Source organism: Macaca mulatta, chromosome 11, assembly GCF_049350105.2.
Source record: "Macaca mulatta isolate MMU2019108-1 chromosome 11, T2T-MMU8v2.0, whole genome shotgun sequence".
NCBI lineage: Eukaryota > Metazoa > Chordata > Mammalia > Primates > Cercopithecidae > Macaca > Macaca mulatta.
The window spans coordinates 28,651,579-28,667,337 of NC_133416.1; the positions used below are offsets into that span (position 1 = coordinate 28,651,579).

Below are 15,759 nucleotides of genomic sequence, written 5' to 3' on the forward strand. Positions count from 1 at the left end.
ATCTTACCTCCAGCCCCACATACCCAGTTACTTATGCCAGGGCTGCAGGGGAAAGGAGAACTTGAAAAATAATATAGTACCTCTTTTTTTTTTAAAGTTTAAGAACCCACATGATAGCTGAAGATATCATAGTGGAGTATAATGTTGGATGTCAAGTTTACCCATTTCTTTTTGGAGATAGCAACTTATTAGAGCAAGAAGGGTAACAGCGGTAGAGTAACACTAGAACTGAGACTTATGAAGGCCTAAAGACCCAGGGGAGCCTTGTTTCCTTTGTGTCCTTCCAGGTTTAATCCATCCCTGAGAGCATGTCTATCATATTTCTAACCCTTGTTTTGAAGCCCTTCATGGGCAGCCCCATTCTCCATATCGCTTCCTTTTGAACTCTAAAATGCTCATGGTCTGTCAATCATTTTGGTCCTGAATTAGTATTTTATATCTATCCGGCTTACTCTTTGCAGAGAATAGACACTGGTTTCTGAATTGTCTATATTATCCGGCAGAATGCTAGGTCTGCCTGCTGTGACGTGGAAAAATCTGTTGAAGCATTAACGATCTAAGATAAAGGCTAAATGTGAAATAAGAAAGCACTGACTTTCTGACCTTGCATTCTGCTTCTTTCTCATTAATGTTTCCCTTATGGCTTTTTTTCTCTCCCTCCAAGGTCACCCAGCCAACATAATCTACTCTGCCTGCCCAAGTGTGAAACCTACTCCAGAGGTGAAACCCCACCAACAGATGAATGCCACTTTGGGAAATACCTTATGTTTTTGATATTTTCTTCTTCATTTTTTGATAGGACTTTTTTTTTTCCTGCTCAAAAGTGACTATCTGGTAGTACATTCCCAGAGGATCCTGGCCAGTAAACAGAGAAGTCTGAAAGGCTACCTTGAGATAAGGTGCTAACAGCCTGTGGTAGCTTTCATAGAATATTCTGGTTTAAATAACAACCTTGAATATCCAACTTATTCAGATTCAACAAACATCTATCAAGTATTTACCCTGTGCAGATAAGACAACGCCATGTACTAGGTGTTTCCTCATGTGTTATATCATTTAATGATTACAACAAACATCAAAGGTAGCATCCCTCCTTTACAAACTAAAACACAGATACTCAGAAAGGGTAATTTATTCACTGAAAGTCAAAGTGAGCTGAATTCAAACACAGGTCCTCTAACATCCAGGGCACAGACTGATGATATTCATGACCAGCTGAGTTTATGAAATCTCTTATGCTGTCTGTCCATAGTCTGCCTACACAATAGCAAGGCGTAGAGGAGCACCATGCTTTTGCCCAACATAAAAGGGTTAGAAGGTCACTTTTCTATATGTTTCTACATTATTTTCAAAACTGCCATTCATCTGCATTTTCAAATAAGTATCAACAAAATTACTTTTGTTAACCTGTAGTTACTTTGCTATCCTACAGCCTCAGTCACATGGAAGCAGATTACTAGAGTGGCATGGGTTTCAAATCTCTTCCTGGGAAGGAGTCAACAGGTGGAAAAACAAATGCTAAGCAAACCGTCTAGAAGACTCCTTCTCAAGGCTTTAAATGCGAAACAACATGGATACGACACATGGATATACTGTGCCATCTTCCGCTTTAGAAAATGATTACTTTGTACCTGTGACCCATTTACTAAACCTCAAAGCTCTTGGTTTAAGATATGTTGTTTTGTAATTAAGCTTTTGAAATACACATTTGTTGGCTTTTGTCCTGTGCTCTTTATTACCTGAACTATAACCAGTTATAAATACTAAGCTATTTAGAGTCTTAAAAACAAATGGATGTCTATACTTCATGATTTACACAAATATTAACTTTATTAGCTATAAAAATTATAAATTGGACTTTATATAAAATTAAAACCTTCTGTTCTTCAAAAAAGAAAATAAAACACAAGCCACAAACAGGAGAAAATATTTTCTTTTTTTTTTTTTGAGATGGAGTCTTGCTCTGTCACCCAGGCTGGAGTGCAGTGGCGCGATCTCAGCTCACTGCAAGCTCCGCCTCCCAGGTTCACACCATTCTCCTGCCTCAGCCTCCGAGTAGCTGGGACTACAGGCGCCCTCCGCCAGGCCCGGCTAATTTTTTGCATTTTTAGTAGAGACGAGGTTTCACCGTGTTAGCCAGGATGGTCTCGATCTCCTGACCTCGTGATCCGCCCGTCTTGGCCTCCCAAAGTGCTGGGATTACAGGCGTGAGCCACCACGCCCGGCTAGGAGAAAATATTTTCAATGCACATATCTGGAAAAGAACTTGTAACCAGAGTATATTAAAAGCTCTTATAACTCAGCAGTAAGAAGATAAAACAAAAATAGGCAAAATGTGAACGAAGAGTTCACAAAAGAAGAGCTAAATGGCCAATAAACACATGAAAAGATCTTCAACATCATTAAGCGTCAGAGAAATGAAAATTAATACCACAAAATATCTTATACTCATCAGAATTGCTAAAAGTAAAAGGACTGAAAATTCCAACTGTTGGTTAGAATTTAGAACAACTGGAACTCTTCAAAACAGTATAGCAACTTTGGAAAACAGTTTGGCAGATTTCTAAATGTGAAATATAAACTTTCCAAACCACTCAGCAATTCTGCTCCTAGATATCTACCCACAAGACAAAAAGTGCGTGCAAAAATAAATAAATAAATAACTTATAGAAAAATATTTATAGCAACTTTATTTGTTAAAAGTTTGGAAAACAACACAAATCGCCAACTACAAATAAATAAAACAAATACATTGGGGTATTTCCATATAATGAAATTCTTAGCAATAGAAAGATACAAACTACTGATACATAGAACAACATGGATAAATATAAAATACATCATTCTAAGCAAAATAGTCCACTTATGAGAGATTATACACTGTATGATTGCATTTCTAAGAATTTCTAGAACTGGCAAAAATTAATCTATGATGATAGAAATCAGATCAGTGATTGGCTGAAATCAGATCAGTGATTGTCTGAGAGCTGTGAAAGGGGATAGGAGATCATAAAGGAACACAAAATAATTTTCTGAAGAGATGAAAATAGTCTACGTCTTAAATGAGAAGTTTGTTATATGTGCATATGTATGTGTGTGGGGGTGTGTGCGTGTGTGTGTCAAAAGTTCTCAACTTATAAGACTGCAATACAATATACAATAGTTTTTGAGCAACTAATGGGTCAAAGAAGAAATCAAAAGGAAAATTAGAAAACATCTTGAGACAAACAAACTGAAAAAACAATATACCAAACTAATGAGATGCAGCAAAAGCAGTTCTAAGAGAAAAGTTTATAGTAATAAATACCTATATTAAAAAAGAAAAAATATCTCTAACTTTACACCTCAACAAACTAGAAGAACAAACTAAGCCCAAAGTTAACAGAAGGAAGTAAATAATAAATATTAGAGAAGAAATTAATGAAATATATAATAGAAAATCAACAGAAAAATAATTACAACCAAGAATTGGATTTTTTAAGTTGACACACCTTTAGCTAGACTAAGAAAAAAGAGACAGAATTCAAATAAAATCAGAAGTAAAAGAGGAAACATTACAACTGATGCCACAGGAACAAAAAGGATCATAAGAGACTATTATGAATGCCAACAAACTGGATAATCTTGAAGAAATGGATACATTCCTAGACATATAATCTACCAAGACTGCGTCACGAAGAAGTATAAAGTCTGAACAGATCTATAACTAATAAGGAGATTGAATCAGCATCCTAGTCCATTTTGTGTTGCTACAACAGAATACCTGAAACCGGATAATTTATAAAGAAAAGAAATTTATTTGGCTCACAATTCTGGAGGCTGGGAAGTCCAAGAGCATGCTGTTGGCATCTTAGTGGGCCTTAGTGCTGCATTATCCCCTGATGGAAGGCAGAAGGGTAAGAGGGCAAAAGTAAATGGAAAGAAGCCAAACTCATCCCTTTATCAGGAACCAACTTCTATGATAAATAACCCATTCCTGTGATAAGGCTAATGCTTTTATCCCATCCATGAAGGCAGAGCCTTCATGACATAATCATCCCTTAAAGGCCCCACCTCTCAACATTGTTGCATTGGGGATTAAGTTTCTAACACATGAACTTTGGGGTACACACTCAAGTCATAGCAGCCAGTAATCAAAAACCTTCTAACGAAGAAAATTCCAGGTCCAGATGGCTTCATTGGTGAATTCTGCCAAACATTTAAAGAAGAATTAATGCCAAGCTTTCTCAAACTCTTTTCAAAAATTGAAAAGGAACTAACACTTCCAAACTCATTTTTATGAAGCCAGCAATACCTTGATATCAAAACTAAACAAAGACACTATAAGAAAACTATATGCTAATAGTCCTGATGAACATACATACAAAAATCTTCAACAAAATGCCAGCAAACCAATTCAACAGCATATAAGTGGGATTTATCCCTGGGATGCAAGGATGGTTTAATATATGGAAATTAATTAATGTGATACATCACATTAACAGAATAAAGGATAAAATGGCATGACTATCTCAATAGATGCAGAATAATTTGATAAAATTCAACACATTTTCATGATAAAAACCCTCAGCAAACTAGGAATAGGAAGAAAGTACCTCAACATAATAAATGTTACATACAGAAAGCTCACAGCTGTCATCATAGTCAATGGTGAAAACTGAAAGCTTTTTCACTAAGATCAGAAAGAAGGCATAGATACCAAGTCCTTTCTATTCAACAGAGTACTGGAAGTCCTAGCTAGAGTAACTAGGCAAGAAAAAGAAATAAAAGGTACCCAAATTAGAAAGGAATAAGTAAAATTGTCCGTATTTTCAGATGACATTATTTTATATAGAAAAGCCTAAAGACTCCACTAAAAAACTGTTACAAATAATAAATTCAGTAAAGCTATAAGAAACAAAATTAACATATGAAAATCAATTACATTTCTGTAAACTAATAATGAACTATCTGAGACACTAAGAAAGCAATCCCATTTACAATAACATGAAAAAAGATTTTTAGGAATGAAATTAACTAGGAAAGTAAAAGACTTGTATACTGAAAACTACAAAACTGATGAACATAGTTCACTAATAATGAACTATCTGAGAAAGTAAGAAAACAATCCCACTTACAATAACATCAAAAAATAAGATTTTTAGGAATACAACTAAAGTAGGAAAGTAAAAGGCTTATATCCTGAAAAGCTACAAAACACTGATAAAAGATATCAAAGAAGATGCAAACAAATGGAAAGACATCCTACATTCATGGATTTGAATACTTAATATTGTTAAAATGTCCCCAAATGATCTACAGATCAATGCAATTCCTATCAAAATTCCAATGACATTTTTTATAGAAATAGAAAAAAATACCCAATTCCACAGTTCATATGGAGCCACAAAAGAACCTGAACAGTCAATGCAATCTTGAAAACTAACAAAGGTAGAGGCATCAGAGTTTCTGATTTCAAAATATAATACAAAGTTATACTAATCAAAAGAGTGTGGTAGTGGGATAAAGACAGACATATAGACCAGTTATCCAGAAGTAAACCCACACATATATGGTCAACTGATTTGTAACAATGATGTCAACAATATACAAATGGGGAAAGGATAGTCTCTTCAACAAATGGTGTTGAGAAAGCTGGAAATCCACATGCAAAATAATAAAATTGGACCTTTATTTTATACCATACACAAAAATCAACTCAAAATGGATTAAAGTCTTAAAGGTAAGACCTGGAACTGTAAAACTCCTAGAAGAAAACATAGGGAGAAATCTTCATGACTTTGGCCTTGACAATAATTTTGTGGATATGACACCAAAAAAACATAGGTAACAAAGCAAAATAGACAAGTGGGACTGCCTCAAACGAAAAAGCTTCTACCAGCAAAGAAACAGTCAACAGAGTGAAAAGATAACCTATAAAATTGGGAAATATTTGCAAACCATATTTCTGATAAAAGGTTAATTTCCAAAATGTGTAAGAAGGCTTATATATAAGAAACTCCAATAACTCAGTAGTAAAAAAACAAAAACAAAAACAAACAACAACAACAACAACAAAATGAATAATCTGCTTAAATAATTGGGCTAAAGACTTGAATACACATTTTTCCAAAGTGGACATACAAATGGCCAAAAGGTTTATGAAAAGATGCCCAGTGTCACTAGTTATCAGGGAAATGCAAGTATAAACCACCATGAGATATCACCTCACACTGGTTAGGATGACTATTATAAAAATACACACACACACACAAAGACAACACATGTTGATAAAATGTAAAGAAATTTGAATCCTTATACAGTGTTGGAGGGGAATGCAAAATGGTGCTGCCACTATGAAAAAAGGTATGGAGATTTTTCAAAATATTAAAAATACAACTACCATAGGATTCAGCAAACTCACTTCTTGGTATTTGTCCAAAAGAACTGAAATCAGGATGTCAAAGAGATATTACCATTCCCATGTTCATTGCAGCACTATTTATAATCGTCAAGCTGTAGACATAAAAACTAAGTGTTCATTGACAGATGAATGGATTTTTAACAATGTCATATAGACATGTAATAGAATACTATTTAGTCATACAAGGAAGCCTGCAACATGCAACAACATGTATAAACGTTGAGAACATTATATTAAGTGAAATGAGCCAGTCACGAAAGAACAAATACTGCATAATTTCACTTACATGAAGTGTCTAAAACAGGCAAACTCTTAGAAACAGAGGGTAGAATAGTTATTGTTAGGGGCAGGGGTATGGGGAAAATGGAAAGTTGCTAATCAATAGGCACAATGGGTTTTTTTGTTTGTTTTTTGTTTTTGAGACAGTCTCACCCTGTCACCCAAGTTGGAGTCCAGTGGCATGATCTTAGCTCACTGCAACCTCCACCTTCTGGGTTCAAGTGATTCTCCTGCCTCAGCCTCCCAAGTAGCTGGGACTACAGATGTGTGCCACCACACCCAGCTAATAATTTTTGTATTTTTAGTAGAGACAGGGTTTCACCGTGTTGGTCAGACTGGTCTCAAACTCCAGATCTCAAATGATCCTCCTGCCTCAGCCTCCCAAAGTGCTGGGATTACAGGCGTGAGCCATCATGCCTAGCCACAATATTTCAATTGTACAGGATACGCAACTTTGTGTCTATAGATAGCATTACTGTATTTTACATTTAAAAGTCTATTAAGAGGGTAGATTTCATGCCAAGTGTTCTCATCACAATAAAAAGAAAAATGGGCCGGGTGCGGTGGCTCAAGCCTGTAATCCCAGCACTTTGGGAGGCCGAGACGGGTGGATCACGAGGTCAGGAGATTGAGACCATCCTGGCTAGCACGGTGAAACCCCGTCTCTACTGAAAAAATAAAAAAAACTAGCCAGGTGTGGTGGCGGGTGCCTGTAGTCCCAGCTACTGGGGAGGCTGAGGCAGGAGAATGGCGTAAACCCGGGAGGCGGAGCTTGCAGTGAGCTGAGATCCGGCTACTGCACTCCAGCCTGGGGGACAGAGCAAAACTCCGTCTCAAAAAAAAAAGAAAAGAAAAATGAAAACAACACCAACGATAAAAAGGCAGTAGGTAAATAAGTACCCCAGCTTCCTCATCTATCAATCAGCTGGGGTAATTCTGTAGTATGGTCTACATAGTATGGTCTACACTGTCTCCCAGTGTTCTGAAACGGGATTAAGCCTTTTTCCCGTAGGGATAATCACAATAATTCACAACTTATTGGTTTCCTTCACTGCCCCATTTCACTTCCCACTCCTCTGGTACTCTTGACTACAGTAAATCATTTTCACTGTAAAGAATGTAGTCTTTTTATTGCCAAAAAATATTTGGGATGCTTTTGGTACTGATTTAATTAATTCATCAATTATATTACTTAATTATGAAGTTGGTGTTTGGAATAATTATCATAAAAATATAACATGGGCTCTGTCAGTCTACATGTTTTAGGATGATTCTATCAGCATGAATGATAATAGAGGTTAAGATAATTAAAAAGTCATCAAATTGTATATTTACATATGTGAATATTATTGTATATAACAATTCAATAAATTTGATTTTTATGTGGATAGACACAATATTAAATGTGTTGACATATGTATATGAATTTAATCAGCAATTAACATAAAAATTATGTTTGAGGATGTTTCTCACTGCTATTTTTTATTATTGTACTGTAAGTTCTCAGATACATGTGCAGATCCTGCTGATTTGTTACATAGGTATACATGCGCCATGGTGGTTTGCTGCACCCATCAACTCATCATCTAGGTTTTAAGCCCCACATGCATTAGGTATTTCTCCTACTGCTATCCTTTCCTTTGCTCCCCCCACCAACAGGCCCCATCCTGTGATGTTCCCCTCCCTGTGTCCATATGTTCTCATTGTTCAACTCCAACTTATGAGTGAGAACATGCAGTGTTTGGTTTTCTGTTCCTGTGTTAGTTTGCTGAGAATGATGGTTTTCAGCTTCATCCATGTCCCTGAAAAATACATGATCTTCTTTTTTATGGCTGCATTAGTATTCCATGGTGTATATATGCCACATTTTCTTTATCCAGTCTATCATCAATGGGCATTTAGGTTGGTTCCAAGTCTTTGCTATTGTAAATAGCACCACAATAAACATACGTGCGCATGTGTCTTTATAGTAGACTGATTTATAATGCTTTGGGTATATACCCAGTAATGGGATTGCTGGGTCAAATGGTAATTCTGGCTCTAGATCCTTCAGGAATCACCACACTGTCTTCCACAATGGTTGAACTAATTTATACTCCACCAACAGTGTAAAAGTGTTCCTGTTTCTCTACATCCTCACCAGCATCTCTTGTTTCCTGACTTTTTAATGATTACCATTCTAACTGGTGTGAGATGGTATCTCATTGTAGTTTTGATTGTATTTCTCTAATGATCAGTGATGATGGGCCTTTTTTCAGATGTCTGTTGGCTGCATAAATGTCCTCTTTTGAGAAGTGTCTGTTTATATCCTTTGCCCACTTTTTAATGGAGTTGTTTGTCATGTAAATTTGTTTAAGTTCCTTGTAGATTCTGGATATTAGACCTTTGTCAGATGGATAGATAGTAAAAATTTTCTCCCATTCTGTAGTTTGCCTGTTCACTCTAATGATAGTTTCTTTTGTTGTGCAGAAGCTCTTTAGTTTAATTAGATACCATTTGTCAATTTTGGCTTTTGTCGCAATTGCTTTTGGTGTTTGAGTCATGGAGTCTTTCCCCATGCCTATGTCTTGAATGGCATTGCCTAGGTTTTCTTCTAGGCTTTTTATGGTTTTGGGTCTTATGTTTAAGTCTTTAATCCATCTTGAGTTAACTTTTGTATAAGGTGTAAGGAAGGGGTCCAGTTTCAGTTTTCTGTATATGGCTAGCCAGTTTTCCCAACACCATTTATTAAATAGGTAATCATTTCCCCATTTCTTGTTTTTGTCAGGTTTGTCAAAGATCAGATGGTTGTAGATGTGCAGTGTTATTTCTGAGGCTTCTGTTCTGTTCCATTGGTCTATATATCTGTTTTGGTACCAGTACCGTGCAGTTTTGGTTACTGTAGCATTGTAGTATAGTTCGAAGTCAGGTAGCGTGATGCCTCCAGCTTTGTTCTTTTTGCCTAGGATTGTCTTGGCTATGCAGACTTTTTTTGTTGTTCCATATGAAATTTAAAGTAGCTTTTTCTAATTCTGTGAAGAAAGTCAATAGTAGCTTGATGAGAATGGCATTGAGTCTACAAATTACTTTGGGCAGTACAGCCATTTTCATGATATTGATTCTTCCTGTTTGTTTGTGTCCTCTCTTATTTTCTTGAGCAGTGGTTTGTAGCTCTCCTTGAAGAAGTCCTTCACATCCCTTGTAAGTTGTATTCCTGGGTATTTTATTCTTTTTGTAACAATTGTGAATGGCAGTTCACTCATGATTTGGCTCTCTGTCTGTTACTGGTGTATATGAATGCTTGCGATTTTTGTACATTGATTTCATATCCTCACTCTTTGCTGAAGTTGCTTACCAACTTAAAAAGTTTTGGGGCTGAGGCGAAGGGGTTTTCTAAATATACAGTCATGTCATCTACAAATAGAAACAATTGACTTCCTCTCTTTCTATTGGAATACGCTTTATTTTTTGCTGTTGCCTGATTGCCTTGGCCAGAACTTCCAATACTATGTTGAATAGGAGTGGTGAGAGAGGGCATCCTTGTGTGGTGCCAGCTGTCAAAAGGAATGCTTCCAGCTTTTGCCCATTCAGTATGATATTGGCTGTGGATTTGTCATAAATAGTTCTTATTATCTTGAGATATGTTCCATCAATACCTAAAAAGTTTATTGAGTGTTTTTACCATGAAGGGGTGTTGAATTTTATCAAAGGCCTTTTCTGCATCTATTGAGATAATCAGGTGGTTTTTGTCATTGGTTGTTTATGTGACGGATTACATTTATTGATTTGCGTATGTTGGACCAGCCTTGCATCCCATGGATGAAGCTGACTTGATTGTGGTGTATAAGCTTTTTGATGTGCTGCTGGATTCAGTTTGCCAGTATTTTATGGAGGATTTTTGCACTGATGTTCATCAGGGACATTGGCCTGAATTTTTTTTGTTGTTGTTGTATCTCTGCCAGGTTTTGGTATCAGGATGATGGTGGCCTCATAAAATAAGTTAGGGAGGAGTCCCTGTTTTTCTATTGTTTGGAATAGTTTCAGAAGGAATGGTACCAGCTCCTTTTTGTACCACTGGTAGAATTTGACTGTGAATCTGTCTGGTCCTGGGCTTTTTTTGGTTGGTAGGCTATTAATTACTACCTCAATTTCAGAACTTATTGGTCAGTTGAGGCACTGGAGTTCTTTCTGGTTTAGCCTTGGGAGGGTGTATGTATCCAGGAATTTATCCATTTCTTCTAGATTTTCTAGTTTATTTGTGTAGAGGTGTTTGTAGTATTCTCTGATGGTAGTTTTTATTTCTGTGGGATAGGTGGTGATCTCCCCGTTACCATTTTTTATTGTGTCTCTTTGATTATTTTCTCTTTTCTTCTTTATTAGCCTGGCTAGTGGTCTATCTATTTTGTTAATCTTTTCAAAAACCAAGCTCCTGGATTAATTGATTTTTTGAATGTTGTGTGTGTGTGTGTGTGTGTGTGTGTGTGTCTATCTCCTTCAGTTCTGCTCTGATCTCAGATATTTCTTATCTTCTGCTAGCTTTTGAGTTTATTTGCTCTTGCTTCTCTAGTTTTTTTAATTGTGAAGTTAGGGTGTCGATTTTGGATCTTTTCTGCTTCCTTCTTTGGGCATTTAGTGCTATAAATTTTCCTCTAAATACTGCTTTAGCTATTTCCCAGAGATTCTGGTACGTTGTGTCTTTGTTCTCACTGGTTTCAAATAACTTATTTATTTCTACCTTAATTTTGTTATTTACCCAGTAGTCATTCAGGAGCAGTTGTTCAGTTTCCATGTAGTTGCATGGTTTTGAGTGAGTTTCTTAATCCTGAGTTCTAATTTGATTGCACTGTGGTCTGAGAGACTGTTTGTTATGATTTCCATTCTTTTGCATTTGCTGAGGAGTGTTTTACTTCCAATTATGTGGTTGATTTTAGAATAAGTGATGTGGTGCTGACAAGAATGTTTATTCTGTTGATTTGGGGTGGAGAGTTCTGTAGATGTCTATTAGGTCCACTTGGTCCAGAGCCAAGTTCAAGTCCTGAATATCGATGTTAATTTTCTGTCTCATTGATCTGTCTAATATTGACAGTGGCGTGTTAAAGTCTCCCACTATTATTGTGTGGGAGTCTAAGTCTCTTTGTAGGTTTCTAAGAACTTGCTTTGTGAAGCTGGGTGCTCCTGTATTGGGTGCATATATATTTAGGATACTTAGCTCTTCTTATGTAACACACTTCTTTGTCTTTTTTGATCTTTGTTGGTTTAATGTCTGTTTTATTAGAGACTAGGATTGGAATCCCTGCTTTTTTTTTTCACTTTCCATTTGCTTGGTAAATCTCCCTCCATTCCTTTATTTTGAGCCTATGTACGTCTTTGCACATGAGAGAGGTCTCCTGAATACCATTGATGGATCTTGACTCTTTATCCACAGTCTGTGTCTTTCAATCGGTACATTTAGCCCATTTACATTTAAGGTGAATATTTTTATTTGTGAGTTTGATCCTGTCATTATGATACTAGTTGGTTATTTTGCACATTAGTTGATGCAGTTTCTTTTTTTTTTTTTATGGGAAAAGTTTTAAATTTTTAATGAAAAAGACTTAGAACAATGTATTATTTACATGTAAATAAGAAAAGAGAGCAGAATCCCCACATCCTCTTCAGAGGGAGACAGGAGGCCGTTTATGAGAAGAGAGTCCATATAAACCCCATTAAATAGAAGCTGGACCTAAATACTTCCAAACAGGAGTACAGAACAGGTGAACAGTCTCCACTCATCCCATTGATCTGCTTCAGATCAGATCAGCAACGTTCATAGGCATCTCATCAATCTGAGTGGAATAGTACTGCTCAGTATCTCTGAGGATGCGGATGTCATTGTTCTTTACAAGGTTAATGGCGACACCCTTCCGGCCGTATCGACCTGATCTCCCAATTTTGTGTATGTACAATTCTCTGTTATTGGGGAGATCATAGTTGATGATGAGGGACACATGAGGGACATCCAACCCCCTGGCCCAGACGTCTGTAGAAATAAGCACTCGCCTGGCGCCCGACCGGAACTCCTTCATGAGGGACTCCCGCTCTTTCTGGGGCATGTCTCCGTGCATTGAGGACACAGTGAAGTTGGCTTCTCTCATTTTTTCTGTCAGCCAGTCCACCTTTCTTTTGGTGTTGCAGAAGATGACCGCCTGAGTGATGGTCAGTGTGTCGTAGAGGTCACACAGAGTGTCAAATTTCCACTCTTCCCTCTCCACTGCCACAAAAAATTGCTTGATGCCTTCCAGAGTCAATTCATCACGTTTCGCCAAGATGTGGATTGGGTCAGTCATGAACTTGTTGGTCATCTCCAGGATCTCGTGTGGCAGCGTGGCACTGATGAGAACCACCTGTGTGGCTGGAGGCAGGTACCTGTATACGTCATAGATCTGCTCTTTGAAACCTTTATTCAACATTTCATCAGCTTCATCCAAAACCAACATTTTGATGGCACATGTCCTTAAGCTTCAGCGACGAATCATATCAAAAACACCCAGGAGTGCCTGCAACAACATGCAGTCCATAATCCAGCTTCCTGATGTCCTCCCCAACATTGGTGCCTCCAATGCAGGCATGGCACTGGACGTTCATGTAGTCGCCGAGAGCGAGCAGCCCCTTCTGGATCTGCACAGCTAACTCTCTTGTGGGAGCCAAGATCAAAGCTTGAGTTTCACGAACCTGAATATCCAAACACTGGAGGACTGAGATACTGAAGATGGCTGTTTTGCCTGTGCCGGACTGAGACTGCGCGATGACATCTCTCCCTTTGATGATCTGCTTGGTTGCTCGTTGCTGGATTGCTGATGGTTTTTCAAAACCGTAAGTGTAGATGCCCCGCAGTAGGTCCTCCCGCAGGCCCATGGTGTCGAACGTGGGGGTCACATCCACCTCCTCGCTGGTCTCGAATTCCACTTTGGTCATGTCTTCTCTTTGAGCAGACGCTTTCGCGCCGAGCCCGAGGTCGCCATCGTGGCCGTGGTCGCCATGATTTAGAGTCCGCCGATGCAGTTTCTTCATAGTGTCATTGGTCTTTATATTTTGGTATGTTTTTGCAGTGGTTGGTATCAGTTTTTCCTTTTTATATTTAGTGCTTCCTTCAGGAGCTCTTGTAAGGCAGGCCTGGTGGTGACAAAATCCCCCAGCATCTGCTTGTCTGAAAAGGATTTTATTTCTCCTTCGCTCATGAAGCTTAGTTTGGCTGGATACGAAGTTCTGGGTTGAAAATTCTTTTCTTTCAGAATGTTGAATATTGGCCCCCACTCTCTTCTGGCTTGTAAGGTTTCTGCAGAGAGAAACCTGGCTTGTAAGGTTTCTGCAGTGATGGGCTTCACTTTGTAGGTAATCTGACCTTTCTCTTTGGCTGTCTTTAACATTTTTTCCTTCATTTCTACCTTGGTGAATCTGATGATTATGTGTCTTGGGATTGCTCTTCTCCAGGAGTATCTTAGTGGTGTTCTCTATATTTCCTGAATTTGGATTTTGGCCTGTCTTGCTAGGTTGGGGAAGGTCTCCTGGATAATATCCTGAAGTGTGTTTTCCAACTTGGTTCCATTCTCTCCATCACTTTCAGGTACACCAATAAATTGTAGGTTTGGTCTTTTCACATAGTCCCATATTTCTTGGAGGCTTTGTTCATTCCTTTTCATTCTTTTTTCTGTAATCTTGTCTTCACACTTTATTTCATTAAGTTGAGCTTCAATCTCTGATATCCTTTCTTCTGCTTGATTGATTTGGCTATTGATACTTTTGTGTACTTCACGAAGTTTTCATGCTGTGTTTTTCAGCTCCATCAGGTCATTTATGTTCTTCTCTAAACGGCTTATTCTAGTTAGCACTTCCTGTAACCTTTCATCATCGGTCTTAGCTTCCTTAGAACCTTGCTCCTGTAGCTTGGAGGAGTCTGTTATTACCCACCTTCTGAAGCCTACTTATGCCAATTTGTCAAAGTCATTCTCCATCCAGTTTTGTTCCCTTGCCGGTAAGGAGCTGTGATCCTTTGAAGGAGAAGAGGCCTTCTGGTTTTTGAAATTTTTAACATTTTTGTGCTGGTTTTTCCTCATCTTCGTGGATTTATCTACCTTTGATCTTTGATGCTGATGACCTTTGGGTGGGGTTTTTGTTTATGTTAATGCTATTGCTTTCTGTTTGTTATTTTTCCTTCTAACAGTCAGGCCACTCTTCTGCAGGTCTGCTGGAGTTTGCTGAAGATCCAGTCCAGACCCTCTTTGCCTGGGTATCACCAGTGGAGGCTGCAGAACAGCAAAGATTGCTGCCTGTTCCTTCCTCTGGAAGCTTTATCCCAGAGGGGCACCCTACAGATGACAGCCGGGGCTCTCCTGTATGAGGTGTCTGTCAACCCCTGCTGTTAGGTGTCTCTTAGTTAGGAGGCATGGGAGTCAGGGACCCATCTGGGGAGGCAGTCTGTCCCTTAGCAGAGCTTGAAGGCTGTGCTGGGAGATCTGCTGCTGTCTTCAGAGCTGGCAGGCAGGAACATTTAAGTCTGCTGAAGCTGCGCCCACAGCCACCCCTTTCCCCAGGTGCTCTGTCCCAGGAAGAAGGGAGTTTTATCTATAATCCCCTGACTGGGGCTGCTGCCTTTCTTTTAGAGATGCCCTGCCCAGAGAGGAGGAATCTAGAGAGGTAGTCTGGCTACAGCAGCTTTGCCATGCTGTGGTAGGCTCCACCCAGTCCAAACTTTCTGGCAGCTTTCTTTACACTGTGAGGGGAAAACCAGCTACTCAAGCCTCAGTAATGGTGGACATCCCTCCCCCAACCAAGCTTGAGCATCCCCAGCTGACTTCAGATTGCCGTGCTGGCAGCGAGAATTTCAAGCTGGTGGATCTTAGCTTGCTGGGCTCCATGGTGGTGGTACCTACTGAGCAAGACCACTTGGCTCCCTGGCTTCAGCCCTCTTTCCCTGGGAGTGAATGGTTCTCTCACTGGGCTCCCAAGCACCACTGAGGTACCAAAACAAAACAAAACAAAACAAAACAAAACGAAACAAAAACTGCTGCAGCTAGCTCAGTGTCTGTCCAAATGGCCATCCAGTTTTGTGCTTGAAACCC

The 15,759-nt window shown here is 38.6% G+C and overlaps 1 pseudogene; it reads right to left on the minus strand.

Moving 5' to 3' along the window:
* Positions 1–12,204: 12,204 nt before the first annotated feature.
* LOC708597 (eukaryotic initiation factor 4A-III pseudogene) lies at positions 12,205–13,688 on the minus strand (annotated as a pseudogene).
* Between the last annotated feature and the right edge of the window lie 2,071 nt (positions 13,689–15,759).